This window comes from Scyliorhinus torazame, chromosome 5 (genome assembly GCF_047496885.1).
Source record: "Scyliorhinus torazame isolate Kashiwa2021f chromosome 5, sScyTor2.1, whole genome shotgun sequence".
In the NCBI taxonomy this organism is placed as follows: domain Eukaryota; kingdom Metazoa; phylum Chordata; class Chondrichthyes; order Carcharhiniformes; family Scyliorhinidae; genus Scyliorhinus; species Scyliorhinus torazame.
In genome coordinates this window covers 287200867-287219383 of record NC_092711.1, presented here as the reverse complement: position 1 = coordinate 287219383, position 18517 = coordinate 287200867, and the positions used below count along the sequence as shown (strand labels likewise).

The window sequence follows — 18517 nt, the reverse complement described above, 5'->3', positions numbered from 1 at the left end:
GAACCAGTGGATGTGATGTATCTGGATTTCCAGAAGGCATTCGACAAGGTGCCACACAAAAGGCTGCTGCATAAGATAATGGCGCACGGTGTTATGGGTAATGTACAAGCATGGATAGAGGATTGGTTCACTAATAGAAAGCAAAGAGTGGGATAAATGGGTGTTTTTCTGGTTGGTGATCAGTTGCTAGTGGTGGGCCTCGGGGATCAGTGTTGGGACCGCAATTGTTTACAATTTACGTAGATGATTTGGAGTTGGGGATGAAGTGTAATGTGTCAAAGTTTGCAGATGACACTAAGGTGAGTGGGAGAGCAAAGTGTTGCAGAGGACACTGAAAGTCTGCAGAGGGATATAGATAGTTTAAGTGAATGGGCAAGGGTCTGGCAGAGGGAGTACAATGTTGGTAAATGTGGGGTCATCCATTTTGGAAGGAATAACAGCAAAATGGACTATTATTTAAATGGTAAAAAATTGCAGCTTGTTGCTGTGCAGAGGGAGATGGGTATCTTTGTGCATGAATCGCAAAAAATTGATTTGCAGATGCAGCAGGTAATTCAGAAGCCAAATGGAATTTTGTCTTTCATTGCTAATTTAAAAACAGGGAGGTTGTGTTGCAGCTGTATAGGGTGCTGATGAGGCCACAGCTGAAGTATTGTGAACAGTTTTGGTCTGCTTACTTGAGAAAGGATGTACTGGCACTGGAGGGGGTGCATAGGTGATTCACTAGGTTGATCTGGAGTTGAGAGGATTGGCTTATGAGGCGAGACTGAGTAGGCTGGGACTATACTCATTGGAATTTCGAAGAATGAGGGGGGATCTAATAGAAACATATAAAATTATGAAGCGAGTAGAAAATGTAGAAGCAGGGAGATTGTTTCCACTGGCGGGTGAAACTAGAACTAGGGGGCATAGTCTCAAAATGAGGGGGAGCAGATTTAGGACTGAGTTGTGGAGGAACCTCTTCACCCAAAGCATTGTTAATCTGTGCAATTCCCTGCCCTGTGAAGCAATTTAGCCTACCTTATTGAATGTTTTTAAGGCAAAGATAGATAGCTTTTTAATAGTAAAGGAATTAAGGGTTATGGTGAGCGGGCGGGTAAGTAGAACTGAGTCCACAAAAAGATCAGCCATGTTCTTATCGAATGGTGGAGCAGGCTCGAGGGGCCAGATGGCCTACTCCTGCTCCTAGTTCTTATGTTCTAAAGTTCGGAGTATTAGAAGAAAAAGTGGAAAGTTGGAATATGTTTTTTTCACACATTTAACATGGCTTGCTTTTTTTACAACTGAGGAAAATACTAATGAGAAGGGAATTGAATGAGGAAGATGTGGATAGGGAAATACAATGGGATGACACAGCTTCTGTTGGAAAGCGCACTGACACCAGAGAGTTGTGTCGAACAGCTCCTTCAGTGCTGTAATTTGTATAATTATATATTACATCTAAATAAGTTTAAACAATAAATTATATTTAAAAACTGATAAATTTAATTCCATTAAATATTATCACGTACTGAAAGAAATTTGTCTAAAACACATGATTTAAGACGAATTTGAACAACGTGGATAGTATTTCCTCTTGCAGTACTGAAAGAAAGCAATAGGTGTCAGCAGACTCGGCAGCACTCACAAAGTTTCCTCCTTTGAACAGCAACAAGCATAGCTTTTAGATTAATGGAGCATCTCAGAAATGATTTGTTTTTGAAGGAGGAACACATACATATAAACATTTGTAGATAACAGTGCAGATAGCAGTCTTTCAATATCATGGTGAACCAGAATGCCAACGGGTGTCAGGATGGCCGAGTGGTCTAAGGCGCCAGACTCAAGGAGTGAAGTCCTTCCACTGTAAGCTGGGTTTTCTGGTCTCCAACTGGAGGCGTGGGTTCGAATCCCACTTCTGACACAAACTTTTTGGATTAACAATTTACAACTCTGCCTCCGTTCAAGTCTGCCAGTGTGACTCTGAGTTTCTGCTTACCTGTGTCTGCCCCGATCCTGCTGACCTCGCTCCCCACGGTCCTCTCAGCAATTCCAATGAAGTGTAAACTGGAGGAACTTCTATTGATGAGACACTTCCACAGTCTTTGAAACTCAATGCTGAGTTCAACAATTGCAAGATGCTGTTGTCCTGTTTTATACCAACAGCAACTATTGGTAAAGGTTCAACTATTCCCATTTACAAAGGGTCATCTGGACTCGCGACATTAGCTCTTTTCTCTTCCTCCAGATGCTGCCCGACCTGCTGAGATTTTCCAGCATTTTCTCTTTTGGATTCCCATTTACCCCTCTGTGGACCCATATTTTGTTTTTGTTCCACTATCACCCCATTTTGCCAAATTGTACCATAAGACATAGGAGCAGAATTAGGCCACTCGGCCCATCGAGTGTGCCCCACCATTCAATCATGGTGATATTTTTCTCATCCCCATTCTCCTGCCTTCTCCCCATAACCCCCAATCCCCTTATTAATCAAGAACCTATCTCTCACTATCTTAAAGTCACTCAGTGATTTGGCCTCCACAGCCTTTTATGGCAAGGAATTCCACAGATTCGCCACCCTCTGGCTGAAGAAATTCCTCCTTATCTCTGTTTTAAAGGATCGTCCCTTTAGTCTGAGGCTATGCTCTCGGGTTCTAGTTTCTCCTACTACAGAGAATATCTTCTCTCTTTATGCTGCCCGACCTGCTAAGTATTTTCTGTTTTTATTTTATGATTGATCAGCTTGATTGAGTTCTCTGATGAAATAAAAAGAGTTAATGAGTTAATGAGCTTATCGTGCAGTTGATGTTTTATATATGGACTTTCAAAAGGTGCTTGATGAAATACCACGCATTATCACATAACTGTAGGGCAGCACGGTCCGATGTCCCAGGTTTGAATCCCAGCTCTGGGTCACTGTCCGTGTGGAGTTTGCACATTCTCCCCGTGTGTGCGTGGGTTTCCTCCGGGTGCTCTGGTTTCCTCCCACAGTCCAAAGATGTGCAGGTTAGGTGGATTGGCCATGATAAATTGCCCTTAGTGTCCAAAATTGCCCTTAGTGTTGGGTGGGGTTAGTGGGTTATGGGGATAGGGTGGAGGTGTTGACCTTGGGTACGGTGCTCTTTCCAAGAGCCGGTGCAGACTCGATGGGCCGAATGGCCTCCTTCTGCACTGTAAATTCTATGATAAAACTGGAAGAAGCATATAGTGGTGTGCTACAGAGGTCGATATTGGGACCACTGCTCTTCTTGATTATATTCGGGGGGGGGGGGGGGGGGCAGCAAATCACATTCATATGTTTCGGTCCTGTCCAAAGCTGGAGGAATACTCGAAGGTGGTTTTTAGGGTAATCTCGAAAGTGGTGCACGTGAAACTGGACCCGGGCCCTCGGGAGGCCATATTCGGGGTGTCAGACCAGCCAGGGTTGGAAACAGGTGCAGAGGCAGTTGTTGTAGCCTTCGCCTCGTTGATCGTCCAAAGGTAGATCCTGATGGGTTGGCGAGCAACTTCTCCACCCTGTGCCCTGGCGTGGCGGGGGAACCTGTTGGAATTCTTGACTCTTGAGAAGGTTAAGTTTGAACTGAGGGGAAGGATGGAGGGGTTCTATAATTCATGGGCGTTATTCATTATGCACTTATAAGAACTGGATAACATCAAACATTGGTTGGGGGGAGGGGGACTGTATGTGTTAATGGGGACTATGGGTGATTCCTGATTCTTTTTTGATATTTGTTTATGTTAACAAGCGGGCAGTTGTTTGGGGGTTAGTGAGAGGATGGGATTGTTGTTGTTGATATGGGGAATGACATTATTTTCGTTACTGCTTATTGTTTATTGTTGGTGGGTGCAAATTTGGGAGAAAATGTGAAAAAGGAGGAGAATAAAAATATATTTTTTTTAAATAATGAGGAGGATAGTAACAGACTTCAGAAAGACATAGGGTGGCATTCTCTGTCCAGCGATGTTGGAATTGCGAAACGGCAAATGAGCTGAAAATCGTGGCTGGCGCCGGGCGCCCGATGGATGGCCATGCTCTGGGAGAGTCTCGACAGCTGCGTCAATGCATTCTATTCCGCACATACAGTGAACGCAGTTGATATATCATTAACGGGCAGGACCCAGTATTCCCCAGGGCTACCCGGTGCTCTGCCTCCTCCAGGAGGAATTACTGACAGCAGGTTTCACTTGTGGTTTTAAAAATCGGTAAACAGGCATTGTGGCTGCTGAGGGAGAGGAGGTAGGACATGGTCCTAGAGGCGTGGCTGGGCTGGGGGGTCTCATCACCTCCTCCTCCCTCTGGATGCCCTATGGCCTTTGAGCTGCTCTGTGGGACGGGGGTGCAACCAGAGAAAACTCCTGGGGCTCCCACGCCACCAGACGCTGCCAGTCCTGGAGGCCCACTCTCATCTCGACCAGTCCAAATATGTGCAGGTTAGGTGGTTTGGCCATGCTAAATTGCTCCTTAGGGTGGAGTTGCAGAAACAGGGTGGGGGATTGGTTCTGGGTAGGTTGGTATTTTGAAGAGTTGGTGCAGACTTGGCGCAGCATGATAGCACAGTGGTTAGCACTGTTGCTTCACAGCACCAGGATTACAGGTTCGATTCCCAGCTTAGGTCACTGTCTGTGCGGAGTCTGCACGTTCTCCCTGTGGCTGAGTGGGTTTCCTCCGGGTGCTCCGGTTTCCTCCCACAAGTCCCGAATGATGTGCTGTTAGGTAATCTGGACATTCTGAATTCTCCCTCTGTGTACCCGAGCAGGTGCCGGAATGTGGTAACTAGGGGCTGATGCACGATCAATGACCACTAAAGTGAGGTTGTAGTCCAACTGAAGGCTTTAATAAGCTAGATGTTTACCCCAGCAGCTCAGGTACAGAAAGAAGGCTGCTGGGATGGCACGGGCTATTATACCCCGCCTTGCAGGGAGGAGCTACCATACTGCTTGACCATAGGAAACATACAATATCTACCAATGGTGTTCCAGCATTACCAGGTACCGTAATGCCTCTACACAGACTACCACATTCACCCCCTGGATGGTTGCTGACAGCCCCTCATTTAGTCCCTGGCTCTGTGTCTGCATCTCCATTATCGATGGGACTGCTTACATACCCCAACTGGAAACCATAGTTTAATCAGGAGATTCACTCCCTACTGGAGGCCAGATCTGAGGTGTTCAAGTCAGGTGACCCTGACCTCCACAGGAAATCCAGGTACGACCTCCACAAAGCCATCAAAAACAAGAGAGGGGCGGCACGTAGCGCAGTGGTTAGCACTGGGACTGCGTCGCTGAGGACCCGGGTTCGAATCCCGGCCCTGGGTCACTGTCTGTGTGGACTTTGCACATTCTCCCCATGTCTGCGTGGGTTTCACCCCCACAACCCAAAGATGTGCAGGTTAGTTGGATTGGCCACGCTAAATTGCCCTTTAATTGGAAAAAAAAATAATTGGGTACTCTGAATTTATATTTTAAAAAAGGATGACAAGAGACAATACCAGACTAAGCTAGAGTCGTCACGGACTCTCGTCAGTTGTGGCAAGGCTTAAACAACATAACAGGCTACAAAACAAAGCTGAGTAGAATCTCCGGCAGCAGCGCACTCCTCCCCGATGAACTAAATGCATTCCATGCTCAGTTCGAGCAGGAAACCATCAAACCGTTATCAACTACCCCAACAGCCTTGGACACACCCATACCTACTGTGGTAGTCACCACTAGCAGTGTTATATGTATTACGGTAAGACACGTATAATAGTGTACATGGGTAAATCCCTGCCTGTTGGCTCCACCCAGCAGGCGGTGTATAAATGTGTGTGCTCGCCGGTGCTGCAGCCATTCTGGTGGCAGCTACAGGAGGCACAACATCTTTGCTCAATAAAGCCTCGATTATTCCACTACTCCCCGATGAACTAAATGCATTCCATGCTCAGTTCGAGCAGGAAACCATCAAACCGTTATCAACTACCCCAACAGCCTTGGACACACCCATCTTTGTAATTGATAGTGCATCAATTTATTGAGCAAAGATTTTTAAAACGATGGATCTTCGCATCAAGCCTGATCGCCTGCAGCTGAGCCCTCAAGCAACCAACGCTACGTCCACTTTTGACCATTAGCTAGCCTGCTTCGAAAGCTACCTCCAAACATCCGCTGAGGAACCCTCGGACGCGCAGAAGCTCCAAGTCCTTTATTCACGGGTGAGCCCTGACATTTTTCCTCTCATCCGGGATGCGGCCACTTATTCTGAAGCGATGGAGCTCCTGAAGGGACATTACGTTTGGCCAGTCAACCAATTATACGCTAGGCACCTCCTGTCCACGAGACAGCAACCCCCTGGTGAGTCTCTGGACAATTTCTGGCGTGCCCTGCACATCCTGGGGAGGAACTGTGACTGCCAGGCAGTTTCGGCAGTCCAGCACACAGAACTTTTAATCTGAGACGCCTTTGTTACGGGCATGAGGTCTGCATACGTCCGCCAGCGCTTACTGGAAGGGGGTACGCTTGATCTTGCAGGAACTAGGCAGCTCACAAACTCGTTAGAAGTAGCCTCCCGTAACGTCCAGTCGTACGCCCCCGACCGCGTGGCACCCTCGTGGGCATTGTGGGCCCCATCAGCTGCCGACTCCAGCTCAACGCAAGCCTGCGCCGCGCAGCAGCCCGCCAACCCTGGGGGGGTCCCAAGTGCTATTTTTGCGGGCAGAACAAACACCCCCAGCAGAGCGCGACTGCAACGGATGTGGAAAGAAGGGAAACTTTCTTTCTGTTTGTCAGGCCCGGTCGGTCGCCGCTGTTTCCAGGCCCGGCGTTCCTGCACCACCGACGTGCGACCCAGGGGCACTGCCATTTTCCTCCTCGCAAGCCACGTGCGGCACATAGGCGCCGCCATCTTCTTCTCCGCAGGCCACGTGCGGCCTGTGGGCGCCGCCTTCTTTGATGCCACCCGCCATGTGCACCCTGTGGGCACCGCCATCTTCGGCGCCATTTTGGACGGCGCCTCAGGACCTCTGCTCGTCTGGCCGTTCATCGCCTGCCGCTGCCTCGACCACCGCTGACCAGCCCTGGACCTCCCAGCATCTGCCGTAGCTTGTCTCTGTCACCCTGGATCAGTCCCGGCCCCGAAAACCTCGCGACCGCAACAACGACGGTGAAAATTGATGGGCACGAGACGACCTGCCTTTTTGACTCCGGGAGCACAGAGAGCTTCATCCACCCCATGATGGTAAGGCGCTGCCCCGTTACCCAAAAAATCTCCCTGGCCTCCGGATCCCATTCCATGGAAATCCGGGGGTACTGCATCGCGACCCTCACCGTCCAAGGCGTAGAGTTTAGCAACTTCCGGCTCTACGTCCTCCCCCACCTCTGCGCTGCCCTATTACTTGGCCTGGACTTCCAATGCCAGCTCCAAAGCTTAACCTTAAAATTCGGCGGACTCCTACCCTCCCCTCACCTTATGTGGCCTCGCGACCCTTAAGGTTGATCCACCTTCCTCGTTTGCAAACCTCATCCCGGATTGCACACCCGTCGTCACCAGGAGCAGACGATACAGTGCCCAGGACAGGACCTTCATCAGGTCGGAGGTCCAACGGCTTCTGCGGGAAGGGGTCATTGAGGCCAGCAACAGCCCCTGGAGAGCTCAAGTGGTAGTAGTAAAGACTGGGGGGAAGCACAGGATGGTCATTGACTCCAGTCAGACCATCAATCGGCACATGCAGCTCGACACGTACCCCCTCCCACGCATATCTGACATGGTCAATCAGATTGCGCAGTATCGGGTCTTTTCCACAGTGGACCTGAAGTCCACCTATCACCAGCTCCCCATCCACCCGGAGGACTGACAATACACTGCATTCGAAGCAGATGGCCGCCTCTATCACTTCCTTAGGGTTCCCTTCAGCGTCACTAATGGAGTCTCGGTCTTCCAACGTGAGATGGACCGAATGTTTGACCGGTACGGACTGCGGGCCACCTTCCCGTACATAGATAACGTCACCATCTGCGGCCACGATCAGCAGGACCACGACGCTAACCTCCCAAAATTCCTCCAGACCGCCAAACTCCTTAATCTCACGTACATTAAGGAGAAATGCGTGTTCTGCACCAACCACTTAGCCATCCTTGGCTATGTTGTGGAAAATGGAGTTCTAGGGCCCGACCCCGACCGCATGCGCCCCCTCATGGAACTCCCCCTCCCCCACTGCCCCAAGGCCCTGAAACGATGCCTGGGGTTTTTCTCCGACTATGCCCAGTGGGTCCCTAATTATGCGGACAAGGCCCGCCCATTCATTCAGTCCACAGTTTTTCCCCTTTGACCGCATCAAGGCAGACATCGCCAAGGCCACGATGCACATGGTCGACGAGTCCCTCCCCTTTCAGGTCGAGAGCGATGCATCGGACGTAACTCTGGCCGCCACCCTTAATCAGGTGGGCAGGCCCGTGGCCTTCTTTTCCCGCACCCTCCGTGCCTCCGAAATTCGGCACTCCTCTGTCGAAAAGGAGGCCCAAGCCATTGTGGAAACTGTGCGACATTGGAGGCATTACCTGACCGGCAGGAGATTCACTCTCTTCACTGACCAACGATCGGTTGCCTTCATGTTCAATAACACACAGCGGGGCAAGATCAAAAACGACAAGATCTTGATGTGGAGGATCGAGCTCTCCACCTATAATTACAAGATTTTATATAGCCCGGGTTAGCTCAACGAGCCCCCTGACGCCCTATCCCGCGATACTTGAGCCAGCGCACAAGTGGACCGACTCCGGGATCTCCACTATGACCTCTGCCACCCAGAGGTCACCCGGTTCTTCCATTTCATCAAGACCCGCAACCTGCTCTACTCCATTGAGGAGGTCAGGACTGTCACCAGAGACTGCCAGGTCTGCGCAGAGTGCAAGCCGCATTTAGAACATAAGAACATAAGAACTAGGAACAGGAGTAGGCCATCTGGCCCCTCGAGCCTGCTCCGCCATTCAATGAGATCATGGCTGATCTTTGTGGACTCAGCTCCACTCTCCGGCCCGTACACCATATCCCCGAATCCCTTTATTTATTCTTTATTTCTACCGGTCAGATCGAGCGCACCTGGTGAAGGCCTCCCGCCCCTTTGAGCGCCTCAGCATGGACTTCAAAGGGCCCCACCCCTCCACCGACCGCAACACGTACTTCCTGAACGTGGTCGATGAGTGCTCCCGGTTCCCTTTCGCCATCCCATGCCCCGATATGACTTCTGCCACGTTTATGAAAGCCCTCCACAGCATCTTCACACTGTTCGGTTTCCCCACCTACGTCCACAGCGATCGGGGATCCTCTTTTATGAGTGATGAGCTGCGTCAGTTCCTGCTCAGCAAGGGCATCGCCTCGAGCAGGCCGACCAGCTACAACCCCTGGGGAAACGGACAGGTGGAGAGGGAGAACGGGATGGTCTGGAAGGCCGTCCTGCTGGCCCTGCGGTCTAAAAGTCTCCCGGTCTCCCGCTGGCAGGAGGTCCTCCCCGACATGCTCCACTCCATTCGATCGCTCCTCTGCACCGCGGCTAACGAAACCCATCATGAACGTCTCTTTGCCTTCCCCAGGAAGTCCACCTCGGGGGTCTCACTCCCTACATGGCTGACAGTTCCTGGACCCATCCTCCTTCGCAAGCATGTGCAGACCCATAAGTCGGACCCTTTGGTCGAAAGGGTCCACCTCCTACACGCGAACCCACAGTACGCCTGCTGTGTGGCATACCCCGACAGGCGCCAGGACACAGTCTCCCTCCGGGACCTGGCACCTGTTGGATCCCCATCTACGGCCCCCGACCTGACACCACCATCCCCCTCCCCCCCCCCTTTCCGGTTGCCTCATCCACCCCTGCGCCACTCCCCCTCCCCCCAGCGAACCTCACCGCAACCCCCGCCCCAGGAGGATCCGTCCTCCCATTGGTTCCACTCAGGGGTGACGAAGACGAGGACAACACGCTCCCGGAATCACAGGTGACCAAGTTGGCGCCCACATCACCACCAGGACTGAGGCGATCGCAGAGGAGGGTCAAGGCCCCCGGCAGACTGAACTTGTAATTCTTTTTTTCCACCCCTCCCGCCGGACTCTTTTTTTAACAGGGGGTGAATGTGGTAGTCACCACTCGCAGTTTTATATGTATTACGGTAAGACACGTATAATAGAGGTACAATGGTTAATCCCTGCCTGCTGGCTCCGCCCAGTAGGTGGCGTATAAATATGTGTGCTTGCTGGTGCTGCAGCCATTCTGGTGGCAGCTACAGGAGGCACAGCGTCTTTGCTCATAAAGCCTTGATTATTCCACTACTCTCGACTTTGTGGTAATTGACGGTGCATCACCTACTGGCACAGCTTCCGAAGTCAGATCGGCCTTCTTGAAATGTTTATCTGTGTTGAACTTCATTTGCCAATCACTTGCCCAATCTGCAAGTTTATTAATGTCCAGTGATTTGTCACAGGCCTCCTCAGTATTGGCTATCTTCAATTTGGGGTCAAACATAAATTTAGATAATGTGTTTTTGATTCCAAAGTCCAAACTATCAATGTAAATTGTGAACAGCAGTGGTCCCAGACTGAATCCTTGTGGAACACCACTTCCCACTTTCTACCACTCTGAATAACTTTATTAAAAATAAATTTAGAGTACCCAATTCATTTTTTCCAATTAAGGGGCAATTTAGCGTGTTCAATCCACCTACTTTGCACATCTTTGGGTTATGAGGGCGAAACCCACGCAAACACGGGGAGAATGTGCAAACTCCACACGGACAGTGACCCAGAGCCGGGATCGAACCTGGGACCTTGGCGCCGTGAGACTGCAGTGCTACACTCTGAACAACTACCCGAAGCTCCCACTCCCTGCTTTCTGTTTCCAAAACAGCTAGCTACTTATTCTGCCACTTGTTGGCTGGCTTCACATTCTCTGACCTTATTCATTAGTGTTTTATGGGGCACCTCGTTGAAGGCCTTTTGAAAATCCAGATAAATTACATCTACTACATTACACATAAATCAGTAACAGGGAACCTCCTTCAATGTAGATTCAAATATTTGATCAAGTAGTTGATTATCTGGACACTTCCACTCATATTTAGATTAATCACTTTTCACACAGCTATTGGGTTACCTTGATCATGGGTACATGACTACCAACAAGTTAAATTCTTAAGCATGTTACTCAAGAGAGGTCCTGGTCTGAAATAACAAATCACCTGCTTACTGGCAAATAATCAACTTGGAAGAAGTTTAACCTCAGAAACATGAAATCCTGTATAAATACACAAGTGAATTGATACTAATGACATACTAACACCTGTGCACACCACTTTGCCCCAAGGTGTGGAATTTCTGGTAATCCTAAACATGTACTGCATTGTGCAGTGCGTGCAAGTCATAACCAATAATTATGCTTCTGATGCTTTCGGAGCAAATGCTGCCAAGTGATCAAAGCCTGTCACTGTCCGTGTGGAGTTTGCACATTCTCCCCGTGGTTGCGTGGGTTTCGTCCCCACAACCCAAAGATGTGGAGGGTAGGTGAATTGGCCACACTAAATTGCCCCTTAATTGGAAAAAATGAATTGGATACTCTAAATTTAGGGGGAAAAAAGTGATCAAAGCCTTGTAACACTGCTGGTTGTAAAAGGACCATAATCAGGGTTATTACAATCTCTATGTCCAGATTCTCATCACAGTGTGATGGGCCAGGGTTTAGAGAACCCCAAAGTGTATCAGGGAGTTCACCTGACCCACAACTTTTAGCAGATTGTGGTATGGGGAGCACACGGCCCACTCTACAGGTGTGGTACAGCAGAAATTGCAGAAGGATTTGGATAGGTTAGGTGAATGGGCTAGGGTCTGGCAGATGGAATTCAATGTTGCCAAGTGTGAGGCTATCCATTTTGGGAGGAATAACAGCAGAATGGATTATTATTTAAACGGTAAGATGTTAAAACATGCTGCTGTGCAGAGGGACCTGGGTGTGCTGGTGCACAAGTCGCAAAAAGTTGGTGTGCAGGTGCAACAGGTGATTAAGAAGGCTAATCGAGTTTTGTCTTTCATTGCTAGAGGGATGGAGTTCAAGACTAGGGAGGTTATGCTGCAATTTTATAAGGTGTTGGTGAGGCCACATCTGGAGTATTGTGTTCAGTTTTGGTCTCCTTACCTGAGAAAGGACATATTGGCACTGGAGGGAGTGCAGAGGAGGTGCACTAGGTTGATCCCAGAGTTGAGGGGATTAGATTATGATGAGAGGTTGCGTAGACTGGGACTGTACTCATTGGAGTTTAGAAGGATGCGGGGGGGATCTTATTGAAACATATAAAATTATGAAGGGAATAGATAGGATAGATGCAGGCAGGTTGTTTCCACTGGTCGGGGAAAGCAAAACTAGGGGGCATAGCCTCAAAATAAGGGGAAGTAGATTTATGACCGAGTTTAGGAGGAACTTCTTCACCCAAAGGGTTGTGAATCTCTGGAATTCCTTGCCCAGTGAAGCAGTTGAGGCTTCTTCTTTAAACGTTTTTAAGAAAAAGATAGATACTTTTCTAAAGAATAAAGGGATTCGGGGATATGGTGTACGGGCCGGAGAGTGGAGCTGAGTCCACAAAGATCAGCCATGATCTCATTGAATGGCGGAGCAGGCTCGAGGGGCCAGATGGCCTACTCCTGTTCCCAGTTCTTATGTTCTTATGTTCTAAATGGAAGAGTATTTTTTAAAGCAAAACAATGTTTATTCTATGAACTCAAGTTAACCTTTTAAAACATACAGTGAACATCTGAGCAACCATTAATTCAAATACATCCCCCAAAGAATACAACACTAAGTAATGCTTAATAACTTCCCAAACAACATCCACAAGATAGAAGAAACACCTTTTAACAGAAGCACATTAGGTTTACATTCACTACTGAGAACATTTCTAATTCTGAATTCACCAAATGATCAAGCGATAGTCTTTTAAGGCAGAGAGATCAACAGTACACCTGCTCTGTCTGGCTTCAGCTCCAACACTGAAAACAAAACTAAAACACACCCTGCAGCAAACAGCCTAAAGCAAAAATAAAAAGCTGACAGACAGCCCAGCTCCACCACCCTGACATCACTGATAAACACCCATTTCTTAAAGGTACATTTCTTAAACATCCATTTCTTAAAGGTACTCACATGACACCTCCCCCAAGAAAAAAAAAATAAACCATCAACTTCAAGATGGTTTCATTTTTCACCTTTTCACTATCCTTTAAGAAATGCACACAGTAAATATAGTTTTTCATTTCAAAAAACAACACACGCAACCAGGTATAATAATATAGTCCATTTTGTTTTGTTCTTCTTCCTCCAACTGAAATCTGTCTTGATTGACAGTCTGTTTGAACAAGAAGGTCTCTGCACGATCCATCCATTTCTCTACGCCTCGGCATGTCTCTTTAAAGTCAGATACTTTAGTTCAATCAGATCACAGAGTCCCTTGTAATTCTCCAACACATGAACATTGGTTTTCACAGCTTTCAGGCGGTCAAATGCCTGTTGAAACTCCGCTGTCCATTGAAATTTTCAACGTTTCTTCAGCAAGTCCACCAGTGGAGCAATCACGCTACAAAACTTTTGCACAAATGTTCGATCAAATCCACTCATGCCAAGAAATCGCACTATTTCCCTTTGTCTTGAGAGTATCGGAAACTCCTCAATGAAAGTGACTTGGGCTTTTCCAAATTCACTTTTGGCTAGGTTTACCACCAAACCCGCCTCCTGAAGTCGATCGAATAACTCCATCAGATGTATCAAATGTTCTGTCCATGACTGGCTGAAAATGACCAGATCGTCGATCTTTACCGCACAATTGGGTAATCCTGAAACAGCTCTGTTAGTTAACCGTTGAAATGTGGCTGGGGCTTTTATCATGCCAAATGGCATAACTTTGAATTGGTATATACCATCTGGAGTCACAAAAGCTGAAATCTCCTTCGCCCTTTCGGATAAAGGTACCTGCCAGTAACCTTTAAGTAAATCCAGTTTAGAAATAAAAGCTGATTGCAATCTCAATGCAATCCTCCAAACATGGGATAGGATAAGAGTCCGTTCTTGTAACTGCATTAACCTTTCTATAGTCCACACACAACCGTTGGGTACCGTCTGGTTTTGGTACCATCACTATGGGTGAGCTCCATTGGCTGCAACCCATTTCAATTATGCCATTTTTAAGCATACTCTCAATCTCTTTGTTAACCTGTGCCAATTTTAAAGGGTTAAGTCGATATGGATGTTGTTTGATCGGAACAGCATTTCCCACATCTACATCATGTATAGCCATTTTAGTACTTCCCAATTTATCTCCACAAACTTGCCCATGTGATATCAATAACTCTATCAGGTCAGTTTGTTTTTCCTCTGGAAGGTAACGCAACAATTTATCCCAATTTTTCAGAACATCCTCGTTTTCCAATTTAATTTGAGGTATGTCAAATTCACAGTCATCTGGATTTGGTTCGTCACTTTGAGTTAGAATCACTAAAACCTCCTCCGTTTTCTCTCCTTCCCTTTCAAAGTACCTTTTAAGCATATTCACATGACACACTTGGTGAGTCTTCCTTCTATCTGGTGTTTTTCCCACATAATTCACCTCACTTAATTTCCTTTCAATCTGATAAGGTCCACAAAACCCTGCTTTTAATGGTTCACCTACCACTGCTACCAATACTAAAACTTTATCTCCACCGGCAAAACTACGAACTCTGGATTTCTTGTCCGTTACCCATTTCATCACATTTTGTGCAACTTTTAAATGTTGTCTAGCCAATTCACCTGCTCTATTTAATTGTTCCCTAAAATTTGACACGTAATCCAATAATGTAATTTCCGATTTCTCACTCATCAATTTTTCCTTAATCAATTTCAGTGGTCCTCTTCCCTCATGCCCAAAGAATTAGTTCAAAATGACTGAATTTGGTTGACTCATTAGGTGCATCCCTAATTGCAAACAGGACGAATGGCATTCCTTTACCCAATCCTCTGGATAATTGTGACAATAGGCTCACAACAGTGTCTTTAATGTCTGATGCCACCTTTCTAACGCTCCCTGCGATTCTGGATGGTACGCAGTTGATTCAAATTGTTTTAGGAAGCGGTCCTATGCAATCAATTAGGACCCGTGTAAAAGATTCCTCAAATGCTGAAATGGGTATTAAGGGCGCTGGTTTTATCACCGCTTGAGGTTTCCCTATCACTTGACATGTGTGACATGATTGACAAAATTTAACTACATCTTTATGTTGTCCAGGCCAATAAGAATGTTTTTGGATTTTAGCTTGAGTTTTCCTTATTCCCAAATGACCTCTCACTGGTACCTCATGTGCAACTCACAACACCTCCTTTCTATACCCTGCCGGCAATACTACTTGATGAACTTCTGCCACTTTTCATCCACCTGCATATGTAAAGGTCTCCATTTTTTCATCAAGACTTTACTTTTTCGGTAATAACACTCTGGTATTCACTCAGATTCCTCTTCCGTATATGCTTTCTGATACATCTGTTTTATTTCCATATCTTTTTGTTGTAACTCCACCAATTTTCCTGAACTAAAAATATCCGCCTCATCCTCCACCTGTTCTTGTTCTTTTTCAACCATCTGATCAAAAATCGTTTCTGATAATTGCACTTCAATTTCATCTTCACTCTTTGATTTCTCCTCTTGTCTTAACCTGTGACTTTGCGACCTTGTTACTACACAATCCGGAAAAATCTCAGGATATGCATCCTTCAACACTTCAGTTGTCTGATTTTCCACTAGTTTATCAACCACAGTAGGCATCACTTCCACCTGCGATCCAGCTATATCATTACCCAAGATAAACTGTATTCCTGGACAAGATACTTTCTCTATTACTCCTACTACCACTTTACCACTCTTCCCTGGACTTTCCAATCTTACCTTATATAATGGAACACGACTCCTCTCACCCTGAATTCCACATATTACCACCTTTTCTGGGAATTCTTCCCAAACTACATAACTCCTCATCTCTTACCATTAAAATTGACTAGCTCCCGTATCTCTTAAAATTGTGACTTCTTGACCTACTCCTCCTGATACACGAGTAAACTTTACCCACGCAAGTAAATGCTTTAAAGAAATCTGGCACCTTCTTATCAATCACCTCTTGATCAGGCTTTACGGTCTTTCGCACCTCCTTTGCTTCACTTGGGCTTTCCTTTACCACTTTAGCAAACCCCACTGTCTTATCCTGTTTTACCACATCAGCCTTCCCAGTGCTTTTCTTTAGCCACCAACACTGTGACTTTACATGGCCTAGTTTATTACAGTGAAAACATTTGAAACTTTTCATGTCTCTTCCACCTTCCTGGATTTCTTTTTTAATCTGAGGTACACTCTCCTTATTATCTCCCATCAGATCACCTTTACTTTTACCACTTGAGTATTTCTCATGTCCCCAGTTTCTATCCCTCACAGGCTGAAACTGATGTCGGAAATCAAGCTTTGATTTATGAACTAATTCATAATCTTCTGCCATTTCTGCTGCTAACCTCGCAGTTTTAACCCTCTGCCCTTCCACATGAGTTCTCACTACATCAGGAATTGAATTTTTAAACTCCTCCAAAAGTATAATTTCTCTGAGAGCTTCATATGTTTGGTCTATTTTCAAAGCCCTTATCCACCTATCAAAATTACTCTGTTTGAGCCTTTCAAACTCCATGTATGTTTGACCAAATTCTTTCCTTAAATTTCTAAACCTTTGTCTGTAGGCTTCAGGCACTAGTTCATATGCACCAAAGATGGATTTTTTCACCTCCTCATACGTCCCAGATACCTCCTCCGGTAGTGATGCAAACACTTCACTAGCCCTACCTATCAGCTTTGTTTGAATCAGTAATACCCACATGTCCTGTGGCCATTTCATTTGTTTAGCTACCTTCTCAAATGAAATGAAAAAGGCTTCCACCACCTTCTCGTCAAACCTTGGCAATGCTTGGATATATATAAATAGATCCCACCAAGCCTTCGACTATGACGCTCTTTCTCACTATCCTCATCACTATCACCCAACTGTACGTTTCCCTTTACGTCTGCCAATTTTAACTGACTGTCATGTTTCATGGCCATTTTCTGAAGTTCAAACTCTCTCTCTTTATCTATTTCCCTGATCTGTATCTCCCTTTCTCTTTCTTTTTGTTCTGCTCGGGCTATTCTTTCTTTTCTCCTTTCTTCTCTCTCCTTTTCTTTTTCCTCTCTCTCTCTTTCTTTTTCCGCTCTCTCTCTTTCTTTTTCCACTCTTTCGTATTCAAGCTGCTTTAATTCCTTCTCATGTTCCATTTGTAAAATTTGTAACTCAATTTTTGCCATTTCCAATGAGTCAATCTGTATCTCAGGCAACTTTAAATGCTTAGCCACCGCCATAATGACCTCATCGTTTCGCATTTTGTCAGGTAATGTTAATAGCAATGTTTTTGCCAAATCTAACAGTCTGTTTTTAGTCTCTGTCCGTAAGGTACGGCGTGTGACCGTCTCCACCCCCAAAAACTGCAGAGCCTCTGAAAAAGCCATTGTCCACAACACACTCCCTACTTAAGCTGAAATACCACACCTGAAAAGCAACCACAATAGATATACTTTTATCCCCCTCTAGCCCCCAATTGTTATGGGCCAGGGTTTAGAAAACCCCAAAGTGTATCATGGAGTTCACCTGACCCATAACTTTTAGTAGAATGTGCTATGGGGAGCACACGGCCCATTCTACAGGTGTGATACAGCAGAAATGGAAGAGTATTTTTTAAAGCAAAACAATATTTATTCTATGAACTCAAGTTAACCTTTTAAAACATACAGTGAACATCTTAACAACCATTAATTCAAATACAACCCCCAAAGAATACAACACTAAGTAATGCTTAATAACTTCCCAAACAACATCCAGAAGAAACACCTTTTAACAGAAGCACATTAGGTTTACATTCGCTACTGGGATCATTTATAATTCTGAATTCACCAAATGATCAAGAGATAGTCTTTTCATGGCAGAGAAATCAACAATACACCTGCTCTGTCTGGCTTCAGCTCCAACACTGAAAACAAAACTAAAACACACCCTGCAGCAAACAGCCTAAAACAAAAGTAAAAAAGCTGACAGACAGCACAGCTCCACCCACACTCTGACATCACTGATAAACACCCATTTCTTAAAGGTACATTTCTTAAACACCCATTTCTTAAAGGTACTCTCACTTGACAACAGAAAAATACTGCAAACTACAGCCCTGGTTTTAAATCCCTGTGGGGGTTGCAAGGGTAGGGCCTCAGATGGATGGGAATTAATCCAGCCATTCACAGAGAGAGTTTAACTTCCAGTCATCACCTTAAAGTCCCATATCACTCTCCCATCTGAACCCCATAGGATGCAGTAGCTGGGCAGTTGGCTGGACTTGAAAAGGGATTTTGGCAACTAGAGGCCATTGCTGGATTCCAGTGGCAAAGTAAATGGTTAGGAGGTATGTCAGAGAGCATTGCATTCAGGGTAGGGGAGGGAAGTCTG

The 18517-nt window shown here is 46.3% G+C and overlaps 1 non-coding gene across 1 annotated transcript; it reads left to right on the top strand.

Annotated features, from left to right (window-relative positions):
- Positions 1 to 1789: 1789 nt before the first annotated feature.
- Positions 1790 to 1903, top strand: trnal-caa (transfer RNA leucine (anticodon CAA)). Its single transcript has 2 exons — positions 1790 to 1827; positions 1858 to 1903. It is a non-coding gene; the product is annotated as a tRNA-Leu (tRNA).
- Positions 1904 to 18517: the final 16614 nt, after the last annotated feature.